Source organism: Triturus cristatus, chromosome 4_2 (assembly GCF_964204655.1).
Source record: "Triturus cristatus chromosome 4_2, aTriCri1.1, whole genome shotgun sequence".
Classification (NCBI taxonomy): domain Eukaryota; kingdom Metazoa; phylum Chordata; class Amphibia; order Caudata; family Salamandridae; genus Triturus; species Triturus cristatus.
This window is the reverse complement of record NC_140586.1, coordinates 507,326,897-507,341,107: the sequence shown is the minus strand read 5'-3', so window position 1 is coordinate 507,341,107 and position 14,211 is coordinate 507,326,897.

The following is a 14,211-nucleotide window of genomic DNA, read 5'->3' as shown; positions in this document are numbered from 1 at the left end:
CTGAGAAAACGGAGGTACTGGTGCTCACCAACCAGGCCAATCCTTGGGGTGATCTGTACTGGCCCCCAGAATTAGGAAAAACTCCCACTCCCGGTACGGTGGTAAAAAGCCTAGGGCTAAAGATTGATGCAGATATTACCATGGCCCCTCAAGTCCTCAAGTCTCGGCTGTGGTGGGCTCCTGCACGGGTGTGATGAGGCAATTACACAAGCTGACCCCTATTCTTTCAGCCTCCACCCTACAAACCATCATCTCTGCTACAGTCATCTCGAGGCTAGATTATGGCAATGCTCTGTATCTGCACTGGCTACCTGTGAAGTTCAGGGTTCAGTTCAAATGTCTCTGTGTGGCCCATAAGGCACTCTTTGGCAAAGCCCCAGAGTACATTAAGCAGCGCCTGAGGAGGTATGTTCCCGGCAGAACCTTGCGTTCAGGTCATGCCTCCAATCTGACTCAACCCAGATTTAAATTAAAAACTAAAGGAGGCAGTGCCCTTTCAGTGATTCTTCCGCAACTTTGGAATGAGCTACCGGCCAGTCTGAAGGAAGATTCGCAGCTACTTTCCTTCAGGAAAAAACTCAAGACGTACCTATTTAAAAAGGCAATGTTTCCGGCCTAATCAGTGATGGCGGAGGGTTTCGGGGTGACAGTATGTTATGCTCTCTCTGTTAAGCGCTTAGAGACCGGCGGTGATAGGCGCTATATAAAAACCCTATAACATAACATAACATAACATAATGAATGGGTGGAGGGAGGAAGGGAGGAGCATCTTGGAGGTGTGTGGGTTGCAGAATCCGGGAACTTGGTGGGCCCTTTCCGCTGGGGCCGCAGCAGCAGTTGGCATGTACTGGAAACTAGGCCGAAAGTAGCACACAAAGACAAGGAGGTCAGAAAGGACAACAATTGCAACAGGCGTACATAAAGGAAGGAGTGTCAGGTTAGTCATGGCTCACCCAGAGAAAATGGATGAACAATCACAAAAGATGACTGACACAGGATCAGGAAACAGAAGGCCGAGCTGCGCACAGAGACACACCCTCAGCAGGTGTGGACGGACCGTTGGGGGGAGCAACCTGGCCAAAAACATACACACCCATGGACCTCATGCACAATAGAGATCATTATCCATGAAGAACTGCATGCATGTTGACGAACTACACACACACTCCTAGGCACAATCTTTGACAACTATGCCAGAGCTGACGCATGCAAAGTGGCAAGAGACCTGCATTGACAGAGATGAGGCACTTATGAGTGTGAGGAACACCTTTATTACTCAAACTCACACTAAGGGAAATGCAGCAATGTGAACAGACTCACAGGTCAATTGACTGAGCATGTGGGACTTACGCTGGACACCCCTTCACAACACGGATGTTGTAAATCCAAATGAACTGGCACACAAGTTAAGGGGATGAGCAAAACACCTCCTGCTGCACACGGAGAGGCTGCAATTCACCATTGAGCCTGTTATGGGGATGTCCCACACTATGTTCCCCCGTAGCATCCCGTATGTTTCAGAGGGAATTTTTACACACATTGATGCCTTCACCTGAATCCAAAACCCGTTACAGATGACTGTCAGGAAGGGTGACTATCAATTCATGGGAGTAATGCTACATGTTATGTGCCCCATGGTGAGTCTAAGGTAGCTGACCCTGAGTAGGGTGAGTCCCCAGGGCACTGGTGTAGAGTGTATCTTTGAAGTTTTAATAAAGTTGCTTAGACTTTCAATTGGATAAACGTTCGTTTATTACATCACGACGTTTGTATTCATTTATCTCTTCTTTAGAAAATCGAAGATGCAGTTTTAAACAAGTGCCACGATATTACAAATCCCAATGCATTTCGGCTATATTTTAGCCTTCATCAGGGTTTTTTTCTGAAAAAAACGAGATATGTGTGCCGTTTTAGTATATAGCTGTATCGGTATATAAAACATATGGGTGAATGGTGTATTCAAATAGTGAAGAGATCGGGTGTTGTGCCGTTTACATGCGACCTCTATTTCATGCTTATTGGATGTGGTAACGAGGGTGAAAGTAATTGTGCCCTACGTTTCTTAATGGGTGAAAGGAAACTAGTGCGATCTCGTGAGCAATAGATGTTTACGCTTCCAGAGCTAGTGAGTGACGCGTGCAGTGAAGGAACTGGTTTGCTATCGTTACTGTGCTCGAGTGTTGTTTTGGTATATAACAACGTGAGTTTCTTTAAATAAATGAGCCGCAGTCCCTTATCGTATCAACACTTACTTGTAAGTTAACGTGGACGGCATTTAAGAATTTCTGGGCGCGTGCGGTCTGGCAGCGTGCTTGTTGCTCCGTGGAGTGTAACGGTGTGTGGGTGGGCGTGTGTGATTAAATGTCCCGGTGTGTTGTGAAAATCGAAATAGGACTGGTTTCTGTAACCATGGAAAGTAAAAAAAGACTATATCATGGTATGACGAGTAAGTGGTAACAATAATGACAAAAGTACAATGAGGTTAGAAAAAATAATAATTATAACGTAGGCAATCAATTTAGAGATAACGCGTGAATTCCATCCGATCATTCATCCCATCTGGTTTCATTGAATTTAATGTGCGAATCCAGTAGTTTTTTCGTTGCAGCAGTGTTTTGTGATTGTCTCTACCTTCGGATTTGATGACTACTTCCAGAATGTTGAATTTAAGTTGACTGATGTTGTGTCCTGCTTCGTGAAAGTGGTGAGCCACTGTAGATTTCAAGTTGTTTGTTCTGATGTTGCTTTTGTGTTCATTTATGCGTATTTTGATTTTTCTTTCTGTCTGTCCTACGTAAATCTTGCCGCAGGGGCATTTGAGAGCATAAATGGTATTGACGGTGTCACAAGTAGCTGTTACCTTGAGTTTGATTATGTGTCCTTTCATCGGATGTGTGATGTATGATCCTGGTATGATGTTGTTGCAGTTGTTGTAATTTCTGCATGCTATGGTTCCTTTATATTTGGTTCGTGAGTCTTGGTTGGTAGGATTTTTTATAATCTCTCCCAAGTTTTTGCCTCTAGTGTATGCAAATATCGGTTCATTTTCAAAGATTTTATTGAAATCCGGTTCTAGGCGCAATATTGACCAATGTTTCCTGATGGTATTTTTGAAACGTTCGCTCATTGTGGAGTATTTAGATACCACAGTCATGCGGTTGAGTGGGGTTTTTTCTTTTGATGCTAGTGCTGTGGTCCTACTTATGGTATCGCTTCTGGCTTCTGCCTGACGAAGGATGTTGTCTGGATATCCCCTTGTCTTGAACCGATGTATCATTTCCTTGGTGCGTACCTTCATGGTGTCTGGATCAGATACGGTTCTTTTTACTCTCAAAATCTGTGAAAACGGTAAGTGATTTTTTAGAGCGTTGAGGTGAAAACTATCATATGATAAAGTGTTGTTTTTGTCGGTGCTTTTTCTGTGTAAGTCTGTTTGAAAACCTTGACGGGTTTGTATGATGGTAACATGCAGAAAGTTGATCATGTGTTGTTGAATGTCGAAGGTAAACTGTATTCTCTGATCAACGGTGTTGAGTTCTGTCAATAGTTTCGTGAGGGTGGTTGTTGGTCCCTGCCATAAAATGAAGATATCGTCAATGAAGCGCATAAACATTTTTAGATGAGTCTGCCATTCTGGATTAGTTAGAATGTGTTGTTCTTCATAGTTCCCAATGAAGATATTGGCATATGTTGGGGCAGCACAGTTTCCCATCGATGTACCTGACTTTTGTAGATACCAGTTGACTTTCCATTTAAAGTAACTGTGTTCTAGTGTGAATATCAATAGTTCCATCAAAAAGATCTGTAAATCTTGGTTGAATTCGCTTTGTAAAAGAGCTTGTTCCGTGGCTTCTATGCCTAGTTGATGCGGTATGGATGTGTAAAGTGATTTCACATCCACTGTGCACATTGTCACTGGTAGATTTATGTCTTTGATGGTTTCATGAAATTTGATGAGGAAATCTGTGGTGTCTTTGATGTAAGTTGGAAGTTTGGTGACACTATGTTGAAAATGTCGGTCCAGATATTTACCTACTGGTTCATGAATGCTGTTTTTTGTTGATACGATGGGTCGGAATGGTGGATGGCTCAGATGTTTATGTATTTTAGGCACCTTGTAGATGGTAGGACTTTTAGGGTTTGTTTGAATCAGGTATTTTTTGACTTTTTCGTTGATGGTACCTCTGTTTATGGCTTTCTCCACTATTTTTATGAGAACCTCTTTGATTTGTTCAGTCGGATTGAAATCCATTCTCATGTATATTTCATCGTCTGATAGATGAGTTTCCACTTGTTCCTCATAGAAGCTGGTGTTAAGAATTACTAGTGCACCACCTTTGTCTGATTTCTGACATGTGATGTTTGGTCTCTTAGCTAGTGCTTTCAGGACTCCCCATTCTTTCTGTGTGAGATTCTTGTGTTTCTGTTTTTTGAAGTTACATTTCTGAAGGTCTTGTTTTACAAGGGCTTCAAATGTGTCGAGGCTTTTGTGGCTGATTGGAGCCATATACGTGCTTTTTGATTTCAAGCCTTTGAGGGGATCTCCAATGCTGGGTTCCTTGTGTTCTATTATGTTTTCGAAGTAATGCCTTAATCGCAGCTTCCTCATCAGTTTAAAAAGACTTATTTCAATTTCCAGATAGTTGTTATGTGACGTTGGAACAAAAGAGGTACCTTTTTGTAATACGTTGGTTTCAATTTTTGTGAGCTGATAGTCTGAAATATTGATGACTGAGTTGTTCTCGGGCCCCCTTTCTTCTGTTTGTTTTGTTTGGTTGTAGTCATGCGTGTTTGGGGTGGTGCGTTTTTGCTTTCTTTGGCTCCTCCTGGGTCTTCCTCGTTGGTTGTGCCTGCCTCTAAAAAAGAGACCGATGCAGATGTGTCTCAAACCATCTTTATGCAAAAACAACCAACCATTCAAGGACCGATGGTTCGCAATATTGAATAAATGTTCATTGGACTTAATCCTCCTAATAATAGAAGAGCTATCAAACATACTAGAGGAATTAACCAAAGAAATAAACACGGTTAAAACGGAATTACAAACAAATTTACCCCCAGAAGACTGGAACAAAATACTAGAAGATATCAACATACAATTATCTAAACACACACAAGAAATCAACGAAAGAAAAATCAGAAAGTACAGAAGAGACACCGTAGACTACAAATTGGGAGAGGTCTACACCTGGGCGGATATATACGCCAAAAGGAGACAGAATAAACCATATAATAAAAACACAGATACATCGTCCTCAGAAAGCGACCTTCCCAATGTCTCAAGAAAACCCACAGAACACACTATACCAACAACCTCACAACCAGACACATCTGCATCGGTCTCTTTTTTAGAGGCAGGCACAACCAACGAGGAAGACCCAGGATGAGCCAAAGAAAGCACAAACGCACCACCGCAAACACGCATGACTACAACCAAACAAAACAAACAGAAGAAAGGGGGCCCGAGAACAACTTAGTCATCAATATTTCAGACTATCAGCTCACAAAAATTGAAACCAACGTATTACAAACAGGTACCTCTTTTGTTCCAACGTCACATAACAACTATCTGGAAATTGAAATAAGTCTTTTTAAACTGATGAGGAAGCTGCGATTAAGGCATTACTTCGAAAACATAATAGAACACAAGGAACCCAGCATTGGAGATCCCCTCAAAGGCTTGAAATCAAAAAGCACGTATATGGCTCCAATCAGCCACAAAAGCCTCGACACATTTTAAGCCCTTGTAAAACAAGACCTTCAGAAATTTAACTTCAAAAAACAGAAACACAAGAATCTCACACAGAAAGAATGGGGAGTCCTGAAAGCACTAGCTAATAGACCAAACATCACATGTCAGAAATCAGACAAAGGTGGTGCACTAGTAATTCTTAACACCAGCTTCTATGAGGAACAAGTGGAAACTCATCTATCAGACGATGAAATATACATGAGAATGGATTTCAATCCGACTGAACAAATCAAAGAGGTTCTCATTAAAATAGTGGAGAAAGCCATAAACAGAGGTACCATCAACGAAAAAGTCAAAAAATACCTGATTCAAACAAACCCTAAAAGTCCTACCATCTACATGGTGCCTAAAATACATAAACATCTGAGCCATCCACCATTCCGACCCATCGTATCAACAAAAAACAGCATTCATGAACCAGTAGGTAAATATCTGGACCGACATTTTCAACATAGTGTCACCAAACTTCCAACTTACATCAAAGACACCACAGATTTCCTCATCAAATTTCATGAAACCATCAAAGACATAAATCTACCAGTGACAATGTGCACAGTGGATGTGAAATCACTTTACACATCCATACCGCATCAACTAGGCATTGAAGCCATGGAACAAGCTCTTTTACAAAGCGAATTCAACCAAGATTTACAGATCTTTTTGATGGAACTATTGATATTCACACTATAACACAGTTACTTTAAATGGAAAGTCAACTGGTATCTACAAAGGTCAGGTACATCGATGGGAAACTGTGCTGCCCCAACATATGCCAATATCTTCATGGGGAACTATGAAGAACAACACATTCTAACTAATCCAGAATGGCAGACTCATCTAAAAATGTTTGTGCGCTTCATTGACGATATCTTCATTTTATGGCAGGGACCAACAACTTGGGGTTCAGCGCAGTAGGATACCTGTGTCGCGGTTGGAGGTGTGGTGCCAGCTTGGTGGTCAAGTCCTCAATCAACTGTGGTGTGAATCTGTAACGTCGGATGCAGTCACGTTCCCTCATGGCACCCAAGTCTGGCATTGGTTGGGGGACAGGCGGCGCCCTGCAGAAAATGGAATTGAATAACGAAGATTTTGAGTATGACCTCATCAATGTCAATGAACAGAGCACATGCAAAACTGCTACTACACATCAGATGAATACAGAGTCTGGTCTGTGCAATACATCCCGGACACGTATGCCAGCTTGGTGAGACTCCTACAAGAAGCAAGATACATCCGTTGATTGGCAAGTCAACATGACATGCCCTGAAACGACCTGGGGGCCAGTCTGAGTGAACAGCCAGAGACATCACAGGAGTGACATACATCCACATAGCTGCATTTAAAGGATGTTATCTCATACAGACAGCTGACAGCAAGCTAGACACACAGGTCACATGGAATGTCAAATGTACAGATCAAACACATTGTAATGGAGGGGTACAGGTGAAAACAGAAACCACAGACATTGAGACAACGCAGATATGTCCTCATGTGAAAATGTCATGTCCGATGCATACAGACACTGCTTACGTGGGAATCCACATGTGGCATGGTGTGAGCAGATGTGTGCCATGCCCATCTCCACACAGACACATGTTGGATGCAGCAACAGCAGATGTAGTTGACGGAACACTAACAGCAAGCTCATGGGAACACATGACACACACATGACATAGTCACATCGGGGCACGCGGAACGTTAAATGTCAGTTGTTAGTGTCCCAGTCCATGGCATCAGGGGACAGTTGAGGGTGGTGGGGACTGTGCCATGCCAGTGATGCTGTGCTTGACACGTTTGAACTACAGGCACACATGTGCAAAGTGTGAAGGGGAAGTTTGCCACATAGTGCCCCATCACACATGACATGTGTACACAGGTCATCACACATCAATTGTGCAACTACATGAGGAGACATGTCCAATTTCACTGCCTGACACACCTATGCCCTGCACACGAAAGTCTGCAATGACAATAACTTGATGTACAGCCTTGTGCGAGTCTGAGACCTCCATTCACCAGTGTAAGCGTGTGAAATGCACCGTACACACGCTCTGAGAGCTTGTGTACGGTCCGTATCACTATAAGAGTGGTGCCGTAGGAGTACACACACGCGTACTCCTATGGCACCACTACCATAGTGATACGGACCGTACACACGCTCTCACGCCGTGTGTACGGTCCGTATCACTATAGGAGTGGTGCCGTAGGAGTACGCGTGGTACAGACCGTATACACGCCGTGTGTACGGTCCATATCACTATAGGAGTGGTGCTGTAGGAGTACGCATGTGTGTACGCTCCGTACACACACGCGTACTCCTATGACACCACTACTATAGTGATACGGACCGTACACACGCTCTCAGAGCGTGTGTACAGTCCGTATCACTATAGTAGTGGTGCCGTAGGAGTACATGCAGTTCGGACCGTACACACGTCATGTGTACGGTCTGTATCACTATAGGAGTAGTGCCGTAACAGTACGCATGTGTGTTCGCTCCGTACACACACGCGTACTCCTACGGCACCACTACTATAGTGATACGGACCGTACACACGCTCTGAGAGCATGTGTACGGTCCGTATCACTATAGTAGTGGTGCCGTAGGAGTACGCGTGGTACGGACCGTACACACGCCGTGTGTATGGTCCGTATCACTAAAGGAGTGGTGCCGTAGGAGTACGTGTGGTACAGACCAACGTGTGTGCAGTCCGTCTCACTATAGGAGTGGTGCCGTAGGAGTACGCATGTGTGTACGCTCCGTACACACATGCGTACTCCTACAGCACCACTACTATAGTGATACGGATCGTACACACGCTCTCAGAGCGTGTGTACGGTCCGTATCACTATAGTAGTGGTGCCGTAGGAGTATGCGCAATCAATATTAACAAACACAAGAGCAACCCAAATGTCCCTGTGAACTGGGTATTTTGCAGTAGGCAATAACAGTGTCCACAAGGAACTTATTTAGATTAACACGTTTTCAATAAGGAGTACAATATTTATATACTCATAACTGATTCAATCAGAAAAGAAAAAAACAAAAAGATAAGAAGAAAATTATCTCAAATCATTTGATAAATTAATTGAAAAATTAAAGAATTTTTTTAAATCAGTAACCTGGAAAATTATTTACCCAGTGAAGTGATCATAGCCTTCAAGGTGAAAAATAAGTGAATAAAGATTCAAAGAAAGGTCTTAAAAACAATGAGAGGCATTCAACAATAGCATAAATCTTTGTTGCTCTCTCTTGGTTTGTGTCGACGACGTTTCAACCCACATTGGGTAAGGGGTCTCTTCAGGACAATTATCTGGGAACTAATGTTAGTCTCGTATTTCCACAGTTTTCTACGTTGAACCACTGATCGAAACAGGGTATAGGAGGGACTTAATCAATTCAATCCAGCGTATGTAGTTAGTCTCTTTCACTAGTCCGTGATGTGTATTGGCAGCAAAAATAATTTTTAGTTAATTAGCGATATCTCAGAATGACTATTTAAGCGTCTCCATTCCTCAGGCTGCAATGCAAGAAAGATTTATGCTATTGTTGGTCACTGATTTAAAAAAATTCTTTAATTTTTCAATTAATTTTTCAAATAATTTGAGATAATTTTCTTCTTATCTTTTTGTTTTTTTCTTTTCTGATTGAATCAGTTATGAGTATATAAATGTTGTACTCCTTATTGAAAACATGTTAATCTAAATAAGTTCCTTGTGGACACTGTTATTTCTTACTGTAGGAGTATGCGCGGTACGGACTGTACACATGTCGTTTGTACGGTCCGTATCACTATAGGAGTGGTGCCGTAGGAGTACGCGTGGTACAGACCATATACACGCCGTGTGTACGGTCCGTATCACTATAGGAGTGGTGCTGTAGGAGTACGCATGTGTGTACGCTCCGTACACACACGCGTACTCCTACGGCACCACTACTATAGTGATACAGACCGTACACATGCTCTCAGAGCGTGTGTACGGTCCGTATCACTATAGTAGTGGTGCCGTAGGAGTACGTGCGGTACGGACCATACACACGTCGTGTGTACGGTCCGTATCACTATAGGAGTAGTGCCGTAACAGTACGCGTGTGTGTACGCTCCGTACACACACGCGTACTCCTACGGCACCACTACTATAGTGATACGGACCGTACACACGCTCTGAGAGCATGTGTACGGTCTGTATCACTATAGTAGTGGTGCCGTAGGAGTACACGTGGTACGGACCGTACACACGCCGTGTGTATGGTCCGTATCACTAAAGGAGTGGTGCCGTAGGAGTACGTGTGGTACAGACCAACGTGTGTGCTGTCCGTATCACTATAGGAGTGGTGCCGTAGGAGTACGCATGTGCGTACGCTCCGTACACACATGCGTACTCCTACAGCACCACTACTATAGTGATACGGACCGTACACACTCTCTCAGAGCGTGTGTACGGTCCGTATCACTATAGTAGTGGTGCCGTAGGAGTATGCGCAGAACGGACCGTACACACGCCGTGTGCACGGTCCGTATAACTATAGGAGTGATGCCGTAGCAGTACACGCGTGTGTACGCTCCGTACACACACGCGTACTCCTACGGCACCACTACTATAGTGATACGGACCGTACACACGCTCTCAGAGCGTGTGTACAGTCCGTATCACTATAGTCGTGGTGCTGTAGGAGTACGCATGGTATGGACCGTATACACGTTGTGTGTACGGAACGTATCACTATAGGAGTGGTGCCGTAGGAGTACGCGTGGTACAGACCATATACACGCCGTGTGTACGATCCGTATCACTATAGGAGTGGTGCTGTAGGAGTACGCATGTGTGTATGCTCCGTACACACACGCGTACTCCTACGGCACCACTACTATAGTGATACGGACCGTACACACGCTCTCAGAGCGTGTGTACGGTCCGTATTACTATAGTAGTGGTGCCGTAGGAGTACGTGCGGTACGGACCGTACACACGTCGTGTGTACGGTCCGTATCACTATAGGAGTAGTGCCGTAACAGTACGCGTGTGTGTACGCTCCATACACACACGCGTACTCCTACGGAACCACTACTATAGTGATACGGACCGTACAAACACTCTGAGAGCATGTGTACGGTCCGTATCACTATAGTAGTGGTGCCGTAGGAGTACGTGTGATACTGACCCTACACACGCCGTGTGTATGGTCCGTATCACTAAAGGAGTGGTGCCGTAGGAGTACGTGTGGTACAGACCAACGTGTGTGCTGTCCGTATCACTATAGGAGTGGTGCCGTAGGAGTACGCATGTGCGTACGCTCCGTACACACATGCGTACTCCTACAGCACCACTACTATAGTGATACGGACCGTACACACGCTCTCAGAGCGTGTGTACGGTCCGTATCACTATAGTAGTGGTGCCGTAGGAGTATGCGCAGAACGGACCGTACACACGCCGTGTGCACGGTCCGTATAACTATAGGAGTGATGCCGTAGCAGTACACGCGTGTGTACGCTCCGTACACACACGCGTACTCCTACGGCACCACTACTATAGTGATACGGACCGTACACACGCTCTCAGAGCGTGTGTACAGTCCGTATCACTATAGTCGTGGTGCTGTAGGAGTACGCATGGTATGGACCGTATACACGTTGTGTGTACGGAACGTATCACTATAGGAGTGGTGCCGTAGGAGTACGCGTGGTACAGACCATATACACGCCGTGTGTACGATCCGTATCACTATAGGAGTGGTGCTGTAGGAGTACGCATGTGTGTATGCTCCGTACACACACGCGTACTCCTACGGCACCACTACTATAGTGATACGGACCTTACACACGCTCTCAGAGCGTGTGTACGGTCCGTATTACTATAGTAGTGGTGCCGTAGGAGTACGTGCGGTACGGACCGTACACACGTCGTGTGTACGGTCCGTATCACTATAGGAGTAGTGCCGTAACAGTACGCGTGTGTGTACGCTCCATACACACACGCGTACTCCTACGGAACCACTACTATAGTGATACGGACCGTACAAACACTCTGAGAGCATGTGTACGGTCCGTATCACTATAGTAGTGGTGCCGTAGGAGTACGTGTGATACTGACCCTACACACGCCGTGTGTATGGTCCGTATCACTAAAGGAGTGGTGCCGTAGGAGTACGCGTGGTACAGACCAACGTGTGTGCGGTCCGTATCACTATAGGAGTGGTGCGGTAGGAGTACGCATGTGTGTACGCTCCGTACACACATTCGTACTCCTACAGCACCACTACTATAGTGATAGGGACCGTACACACGATCTCAGAGCGGATGTACGGTCCGTATCACTATAGTAGTGGTGCCGTAGGAGTATGCGCGGTACGGACCATAAACACGTCGTGTGTATGGTCCGTATCACTATAGGAGTGGTGCCGTAGCAGTACGCGTGTGTGTACGCTCCGTACACACACGCGTACTCCTACAGCACCATTACTACAGTGATACGGACCGTAAACACGCTCTGAGAGCGTGTGTACAGTCCGTATCACTATAGTAGTGGTGCCGTTAGAGTACGCGTGGTACGGACCGTACACACGTCGTGTGTAAGGTCGATATCACTATAGGAGTGGTGCTGTAGCAGTACGTGTGTGTGCACGCTCCGTACACACACGTGTACTCCTACGGCACCACTACTATAGTGATACGGACCGTACACACGCTCTAAGAGCGTGTGTACGGTCCGTATCACTATTGGAGTGGTGCCGTACGTGTACAGGTACGTGTGAAACGCACCGTACTTGTGTTTTTGACTAAAAAAATACATAGTGGACAAGTATTAGGCCCAAAATGCATGCTGGTTGTCATGGATACCGAGATTTCAGTTGCAATGTGCACATCATGTGGGCTGGAAAAGTCAGTTGGGCCAAAATATTACAATGTTGCAAAGTGGGGTTTGCCTTGCTATGATGCGCAAATTTTGAACCATGCAAATTTGTGTCATTGGTGTATGTTTAAAGGGATTGGAGGAAATGTAGGATGCAAATGAGTCTGACCAATCACTCTGTACTCCTGTAAATGAAAGCCCCCAGCAAGACAGATATAAGTCAGGCAGAACCCATGAGAGGGCACTTGCCTGCACAACTTTCCTGTCGACCACACTGGTGCTGTCTGTGCTTCCTCTGGCACCATGTCAAGGACTGTGGAGAGGGCCCAGCCATTCACCCAGGAGGAAAATGAGGCCCTGCAATATGTGCTCCTCCCACAGTACCCCAGCCTGTATGGGAGACCAGGGGAACAGGTGAGTGCTGACTCCACTACCTTTGACTGTGCACCTTTTTTGTGACTGTCACTTCTGGTATTGTGTCCAGGTGTGACAGACATGCAATGTTGTTTAGAGTGGGTCCCAGGGGGAGAAAGGCTTATGTCTCTCATGCTGAGCATGATGTAGTTCATGTGTGCACTCCTCACTTGCATTGTGCTTACTGTGACATTCACTGCATAGTGCATGACACATTCAGCATGGCAAATCCTTAGGTGCATTTTTTGTCTATTGTCCTGAGGTGATTCAGGGGTCCCCCCGGTGTGACAGGTGACTGTACCCACAGATGTGTGTGAGTTGAGTGGAGCTGTGGTGAGAGTGTCCAAGTGATGTGTACACCCCATGGACATTGATGTGTGTGAATGTTCCTTGTCATGTGGGTGAGTGTCTATGTGAAGTGTTGCACCACAGCTACATGGAGGAGGCAACAGCTATACCCATCTGATGTGAGAAGTAAGCCGTGCTGTGTGTCTGACTTGATGAGGTAGCCCGACACCTGTGACACCCCACAGGCAACTGGCACATGTGCAGAGTGAGGTTTGTATCCGCTGTTGCCAATGGCAGGTGATTGATCTGTGCCTGTGTGTGTCTGTGTACTCTGCTGAGGTTGCGTCAGTGGCCTAGGGCATGTAACTGCTTAGAGGTGCTGTCCATCAGCCTGGTGTTGCATGTGATGCACAGTGTGTGCCATGATCAGGGAGTGTGTCGCACCCCTCCTGCCACCTGTGTACTTTCAATGCCTTGTAGTGCATTGGGGCTTCCACAGAGGCCAATGAACATATGAGTAAGAGTAAATTCCTTGGCAGCATCCTATGCCCTGTCCAACATATCAAAGATGTTCAAATGTGTGTCTCTTTGACATGGAGCATGTGTAGTGATGTTGTCTCACTTTGTCATCCTCACAGGTAACTGCCTATGAGAAGGGGGTACTCTGGAAGAGGATCAACAGGGCCGTGTGGACGGCGGGGGATCACAGTCGGCACCTAGCCCAAGTCCGAAAATGGTGGCAGGACATCCGGTGCTGGACCCGGCGGATCGCCCGGGTCCAGCTGAGGTTCTCACCTCCACACCCCCACGGCGGGCGCCGAAGCCTAACCCCCCACATGAAGCGTGTCCTGGCGGTGGTCTTCCCTGACCTGGATAGGCAGTTTCAGGAGGGACAGCAGCAA